This window comes from Staurois parvus, unplaced genomic scaffold (assembly GCF_062004578.1).
Source record: "Staurois parvus isolate SC_StPar_1 unplaced genomic scaffold, SC_StPar_1.0 ptg000395l, whole genome shotgun sequence".
Classification (NCBI taxonomy): Eukaryota; Metazoa; Chordata; class Amphibia; order Anura; family Ranidae; genus Staurois; species Staurois parvus.
The window spans coordinates 3645241-3653345 of NW_028318191.1; positions in this window are offsets into that span (position 1 = coordinate 3645241).

An 8105-nucleotide genomic window follows, 5' to 3' on the forward strand; every position below is an offset into this window, starting at 1 on the left:
AATAGAGCTTTTTTAGGCCAAAATGTATTCTGCTACATGTTTTTGGTTAAAAAAATCCCAATAAGTGTATATTTATTGCTTTGTGTGAAAGTTATAGCATCTACAAACTATGGTATAGATAATGGAATTTACACAGCTTTTACTTTCTGACTGCCCATCACATTTCTTGAGGTGATAAAATACGAGGATAGTAAAAACACCCCCAAATTACCCCTTTTCGGAAAGTAGACACCCTAAGCTATCTACTGAGAGGCATATTGAGTCCATGGAAGATTTATTTTTTTTCCACAAGTTTCTGGAAAATGACCAAAAAAATTTATTTTTACGCAAAGTTGTCATTTAAATGATATATTTCTCGCACAAGCCATGGGTATATGTGGGATTACACCCCAAAATACATTCTGCTACTTCTACTGTGTATGGGGATACCACATGTATGAGACTATTTGGGAGCCTAGCCACATACAGGAGCCTGAAATGAGCACTTTGAAAGCCTGAAGGTGCGTAACTTCCTCATTTCCTATCACAGCTTCAAAGGCCCTGAAATGCCAGGATAGCAGCCCCCCCAAATGACCCCTTTTTGGAAAGTAGACACCCCAAGGAATTTAAAAAGAGGCATGGTGAGTATTTTGCAGTTCTAATTTTGTCTCACAAAGTTTTGAAATAAAAAAAAATAAAAAAAATATGTTTTTGTTTTTTTTCTTCATTGTCCAAAAACTTGTGGCAACAAACGAGATCTGCAAAATACTCAACATGCTTATCAAATTCCATGGGGTGTCTACTTACCAAAAAGGGGTTATTGGGGGGGTTAGGTGCTATCCTGGCATTTCAGGGCCTCCTAAACTGTGATAGGTAGTCAGAAAGTGTAATGAGGAAATAAAGCCCTTTAAAAGCCTGAAGATGCTTATTGGATTTTGGGGTCCTGTACTTGGCTAGACTGCCAAAACGTCTCTCACAAGTGGTACCCTCATACTCAGAAGTAGCAGAATGTATTTTGGGGAGTAATTCCACATATACCCATGGCAATAAATCATTTATGTGACAATTTTGTGTAAAAAAAATAAAATAAAAATGTTTCCAAAAACGTATAGTAAAAAATGAATTCTATTGATTCAACATGCCTCTCAGCAAATAGTTTGGGGTGTCTACTTTCCAAAAAGGGGTCTTTTAGGGGGGTGGGGGCATTTTATGCCCAGCATTAGAAGTTTATGCCACACATCACTCTCTCTTTTAACCACCTGCAGATCAAGCCTTTTTTGACACTTTTTGTTCACATGAAAACAAGCCAGTATTTTTTGCTAGGAAATAAATTTAAACCCCAAACATTATATATTTTTTTAAAGCAAACACCCTAGTGAATAAAATGGTGGGTGCAGCAATTTATGTCAAATAGTATTCGCGCAATTTTTCAAACGCAATTTAAAACAAAATACTTTTTTTACTTTTAATTACACAAAACCACAATATATTGGCCAATTATTTGATAAAATATAAAAGAAGATGGTATGCCGAGTACATAGATACCAAACATGACATGCTTTAAAACTGCGCATGCCCCGTGCAATGGCGACAAACTGCATACGTTTTTAATATCCATAGGTAACGTTTTAAAAGTCTTTACAAGCTACCATTTTAGATTTACAGAGGAGGTCTAGAATTACTGCCCATAATCTGACGTTCACGGCGATACCTCACATGCATGGTGCAACTGCTGTTTATATACCAGCACAAATCAAGTTATTTGGATTTTTTTCATTATTTTTACACTGTCCCTTTCATTTTTTTTTTTTTATCATCACTTTTAATGCTATCACAGGGAATGCAAATATCCCCTATAACTTCAATGGGCATTGTCATATATTCTTTTTTTTAGAAATCTGGGGTCTATCAGACTCTAGATCTCTCCTCTGCCCTTACATTATCTAATCAAACCAAGATCGGTGTGATCAAATGCTTTCTCAATTTACAAATGGCGCCGTTTATATCCTGCAAAACTGAAGTGATGAAATGCTTGTAGCTTCCGATTTCTTAGGCTATAGAGATGATTGGCACCATTCTGGTCTCCAATCAGCTCTATGGTCAGCTGGCAGAGACACTGGCTGCATTCTCAGGTTCCCCCGATGGCACGGTACTGCCCGAGAAGGCTCCGGAAGGCAGCGGTGATTGCTTTTGCATGAAAGCCAATCGCCGGCTGAAAAAAAATGATACCAGGATGATGCCTGCAGCTGTAGGTATCATCCTGGTATAACCAAATTCCAGTGATGTACCAGTACGTCGCTGGTCCTTGTTGGGCATATATGCTATGTTTTTTTTTGTATGCAGCCTGTGGGCTGAATGAAAAAAAGAGCAGAAATCCCTGCCAAAAAAAAAGTGTGTGGTATGCCCACCGTTAGAATATACCGCTCTGCATCCACCCACTTCTAATGGTGAGCACACATTAGATCGCACTGTGCCACATGCGCCAGTTCCAAGATTGTACAAATGTCTAAATAGTGGCACGCTTGAATAAAAATTGTCCATGTATATGTGGTACCCCATATGGAAAAAAGATGACACCAAGTCCCAAACTATCTTGCCACTGCTCCCCATGTAGTCTGGGCAGCTGGGGGGGCTCCACGTGACTATATTTTCCCTCGTAAATCTGAAACTTTTATGTATAGCTTGTTGCACTCACAGGTCTTGTACATCTTGACCCCATATCTGGTACGCTTGCTGGGGAGAATTGTTTGAACGCAAGGCGGCCAGAAAAATTAATGAGGGACTCATCAACGCAGATTTTTTTGCTGGGGAGTATAGATATCTGCAAATTTTTGGTTAAGGTGATTTACGAGGGGCCGAATTTTGTGGAGCCGTTCAAATTCAGGGTCACCTCAAGGATGACAGAGTGCATTGTTGAAATGCATAAAACACATTATACTCTCATATCTATGCCTGGCCATGGCGGCAGAGAACACTGGATATGATGAATCGGGTTTGTGGACCAATACAACCGCAATTAATTTTTTTTTTAGTAATGCCCATGTTGAGGGTTAGGTCCAAAAAAAAATTTTAATTCGGAAACCGTAATGAGTTTCCATGCGAATGGTCTGGCAAGATTTGAATCTGGGTTGGCAGTGATAAATTGTTGTGCATATAAATTGCTTTGATCCACAATCAATGCATACAGATCTTCCGTGAAAAGCAGCTCCAAAAAATCAAGGGGAGTAGTTACATTTACTGGTTCCACCTGAATTCTGGGTTGGGCAGTGAATGGGGGGGGGAAGTACGGGTGCTGCAGAATTTGTGGGCTGCCAATTGGGATTTGCTAGCACATCCGGAAAGGATACTAGGGGCTCTACGGGCCTGTGTGAATTCTTGGTGGTTGCAGGACAATACTTGTGCTTGCCACCGCACCAACTTGTACTGCACTTATGAGACTTGCCACGTCACCAAGTGATACTGCAGTGCTGGTATGTGAAAAACCAGGATGTACTAGGCCGCTGGGGCTAGCCAGTTCACGAAAAGGTAGCGTGGCACTAGTACTGGCACTCTGCTGCATATGAGAGTCATCAAAATTTACCGACAAGTGCTAACAGAGATCAGGCCTGATTCTAAGAACACTGCGTTTTTGTGTGCAATGTATCAAGTGACAGTGACCTACTGACACTGCACTGTGGGAGAAAGGGGGGAAAAACGTAAGGGCTAAAAGCAGGTGACGGGGCTGATCCAACAAACGCCACGTTTTTGGAGACGCTATACTAATGTGAACGCTGGTATAGTGCTGATCTGATCAAAGATATTGATCCATTCAGACAATATACTAGCAATGGAGGTTTATTGTGTAAGAATAATCAAGGGGTTAAATGTGATTACTGGTGTACTGAGGAGCAATCTGACGTTATCTGGGAGGGGCGTGAAAACCACAGGAGAGCGGATCACATATATGTATATATATATATATATATATATATATATATATATATATACACACACACACACACATACACATATATATATATATATATATATATACACATACACACACATACTATATATATTATATATGATTTATATGATTTTGCGCACCCGTGCCGCCCTGTAGCAGTATTTCTGCTATAGGGCGGTCAGCAAGCGGTTACATAAGTGGTTTGTGTTATGGCTGCATTCCTTTGACAATTGCGTGATCATGCAACGCTGCACCCAAATGAAATTTACGTCCTTTTTTTTCCCCATGAATTGAGCTTTCTTTTGGTGGTATTTGATCGCCTGTGCATTTTTTATTTTTTGCACTATAAAAAAAAGTCCGCCAATTTTGAGAAAAAAAAGAATATTTTGGACTTTTTGCTATTAAACATGTCCAGTAAAGACATTTTTAAAAAATCAAATTTAGTCAAATTTAGGCCAAAATGTATTCTGCTACATGTCTTTGCTACAAAAAAAAATAACAATACAAGTAAATTAATTGGTTTACTTCAAAGTTATAGCGTTTACAAATGGCGGTATAGATACTGGATTTTTTTAATACTAATAATAGCGGCGATCAGCAACTTATGGCGGCGATCAGCGACATATGGCAGGACTGCGGTGGACATTCTGACACTGTGGGGGAACTGACTTGGGGTCACTTACATCCCCAGTGACACCAATACAGTGATCAGTGCAAAAAAAAAAGCTTTGACACTGTACTACTGGCACTGGGGAGTAAGGGGTTAACATTAGAAGGCAATCAAAGGGTCACTGACATCCCTACCACAGTTGTGTAAGGGGAGTGTTTTACTAGGGGGCAGGGGGTGTGTTCTTCACCGTAACACACTGATCCAGAAAGCTGAACTCAACTATCCGTAAGTGTGCTGATAACTGACAGGGAGAAGCATTCCTTTGAAAACAATGCAGCTGTGCTCCGTGTCAGTGTTTGCCGGCAATCACCAGGCTCTGGCCGGTAATGACCGGCCAGAACCCCGTGATTGACAACCATGGGCAAGATCGGTACCGTGGGTAGGGTGGTCGTGCAAGCCCCCTACCCCGAAATCAGGATGACATTTCTAAACATGATCCTGTGCACAGGGGCTGCCTTGCCGCAGTATATGTACTGTGGGCGGTCCCCTAGTGGTTAAACATGTTCATTTCTGTAGTGTAAAATGTATGCTGCACCATGTCTTTGCTCCCAAAAATCCCAATACGTGTAAATTGATTGATGTGAAAGTTCTAGTATCTACAAATGGCAGAATATATACTGTTTTTATTGTTTTATTTTTACTATTTATGGTGGCGAACAGCGACCTATAGCGGCACTGCAGTGGGCATTCTGCCACTGGGGGGAACTAACTTGGTGTCCCTGACATCCCCTAAAAAAAAAAAAGCACTGTCACTGTACTAATGGCACTGGGCAGGAAGGGGTTAACATGTGAGGCAATCAAAGGGTTAACTGTGTGCTGTTTTACTCTGTGCTGTGTGTGTGCATCACTGTAAGTACACTGCTTTGAATGGCTGTGCTGGGCACATCCATCCAAAGGAGTGTGCATGAGCTAACAGGAACTGTCTTGTTTACATGCAGTTCTCCTCCCCATCAGAGATGCTTGTGAATCAGCGGGCGCTGGCGAGTAATCGCCGGCCAGGATCTGCGGATTGACAGCCGAGACACGAAAGGCAGCACGGCCAGGGCGGGAGTAGCCCTTTGTGCATCCGTGCCCCCCTGTAGCAGGACATCTGCTATAGGGCGGGCACAAAGCGGTGCTTGCCATTTTAGCCAGTGTGCAGTCAACATGACAAGTTGTCCTGGCCACTCAAACATTACATGAATAAATGCTGTGGCTTTGGCCAAGAGTGGAGAGGGTGTAGAACAGCTGGCCAGTTTTGGCTATTGTCTGTGCCACCTGTAGGTTTATGAAGAAAAAAGAACCTCTGCTATGTATCTAAATGTTTTTATCTTTCTTTCAGCTGATTAACAACTGGAGTACAAGGCAGATGGAGACCCTGGGAAGCCTGTTGGGATTAGCTGCCTGTGGTCACATGTGGGTTTTGAAAAGTGATCTTAGCAATTGTTCCAAAATAAAATAATAAACATGTACGACTTACTTGCTCTGCACAGTAGTTTGCTACAGAGTAGCCCAGATCCTTTATCTTGTTGCTCCCCTGCCAGCATTCCTTGGCCCCTCTCTCCTGTCCAGTGCCCCCAAAACAAGCACCTTGTTCTGGTGTGAGAAGACTCACTTATGAGCCATGGAGCCCAGGGGACAAAGCCCATCAGGGAATCAGGATGGGGCTCAACTTCAAGTAAGCATTAGTGTGCCTGGGGGAGGGACCTTGTGCCTTTCCAAACACAGTAATTGCTCCAAGAATGTTTACTTCAGCTCCTGAAATGGTAACAAAAATGAAAAAGATACTCTAGCTAGCCTGCACTGAGAAGTGATTGTCATGATGAAACATCAATGATTCTTTGCTCTCATTTTACAGGAGTGGTACTGCTTGTGGTTCAAGCTGGGAGAAAGCCACCTTCATGTCCTCCACTCACCTTCTGAAATGGTAAAGAATGAAAAAGACACTCTAGCCACCTTCATGTCCTCCACTAGCCTTCATTTGTGGCCAGTGGATATTTTGTGGCACCAGGCAAGAACTGGCATCAAGGACCTGCATAAACACCCTGGCATGCCAGAAGTGGTTTGGAAGCAACACAGCAACTTGACCATCCCTTTCCTCTATGCTGCTTTTGGGGGTGCATAATTGTTTCTCGTTCCTGAATGAACTTGCACCGGATATCGGAGTCCCCATATTTTACAGATATGTTGGAGCCGTGTGCTGGCAAACAGAGGAGCATGTTTTTGGTTTGCCCAAAAATTGGGAGCTGGCAGCCATGTGTTTACATCAGGCCATGTATTTGCCTTTTTTTGCTTTGTCAAATAAAGACTATTTTTTGGTTCCTTAAAACAGTGTCATATCCTTTTGATTCTACTTCCTAGACTTAAGATGGCCAGATAATATGCAATGTGATGAAAAGTCAGCGCTGTTTCCTCAACATGTAGCTAAAGTCTGTAAAAGGAGGACCTACCGGAACAATGCATTCATTTAGAGTGGGCCAGGCCCATACAGTACATAATAGAAGTTTGCTATGAAGGAACTTTCACATTTGGATACCTTAGCTCATATGGTTTGGGTCCAAATATTTCTGGCCATTGCAACGCATTGACTATTGCAGCTCAACATAGATCAGGCATAAAGAAAAGTGTACCTTAGATCTGGCCCATGCATAATTGGGTACATTCTTGAAAATTTGAATTTGGGATGCTTTATAATACTAAGGGGTTAGTTCATGCTTGCTTGAAACATTACTAATAATTGTATTTTCAGTTGAAAATGTGTACGATTCCTAGATACATCGAGATACTGTACATAGCAGAGGTTCAAGGTATTCCATATAAGTTATTGTTCTTCCTAACTATACAGGTGGCACAGACACAAGCATACAGCCAGGGCCACTGTTAGAAATCACAGGGTCCCTTACAACCTACCTGACAGCCCCCCACCGCCAGAGAAAATATCAAAATTATATTTATGGTAAAAATACACAAAAAATGTGGTTAAGAAATAAAGGTGTGTGTAACTGAGGTCTTGGGGCTCATTCACATGGGTGCTGTGACCTGTAGAGTATGAATCAGTGGTTTGTTTTTGTGGCTGTCGCTGCTTGGAGTCAACCAATGTTACACTATGGAAATGTTGCAGGACCTAATTTGGCAGGCATATAGGTGCAGGTGTACAGCCCTGAACACAGACAGTGAGCATTCAGGGCCACTTCCCCATGCCATCACACCTGTCAGATTAAAACCTGTACAGCTGCTGTGTCCCCATAGTGTAACAGGTGGCTCCAGCCACATGAACAACCCACTCATTCATGCTGTACAGGCCAGAGAACCTGTGTGAATGGGGCATTTTGGACTTTTTCTTTCCTCAGCCCAATTTCAATGGGCTGCCAAACGTGTGGGAACATGCAAAAATACTGTAGGCATATTTTAAAAGTGTGTTGCCCCTAACCCCACAGTAGCGTGGTGTCATGCCTTTTGGTGGCTGTGAAATCGTCTGTGTTTACTAGATGTGTGGAGGTGCAATTAAGTTTTCATCATAGTACCTGCGCA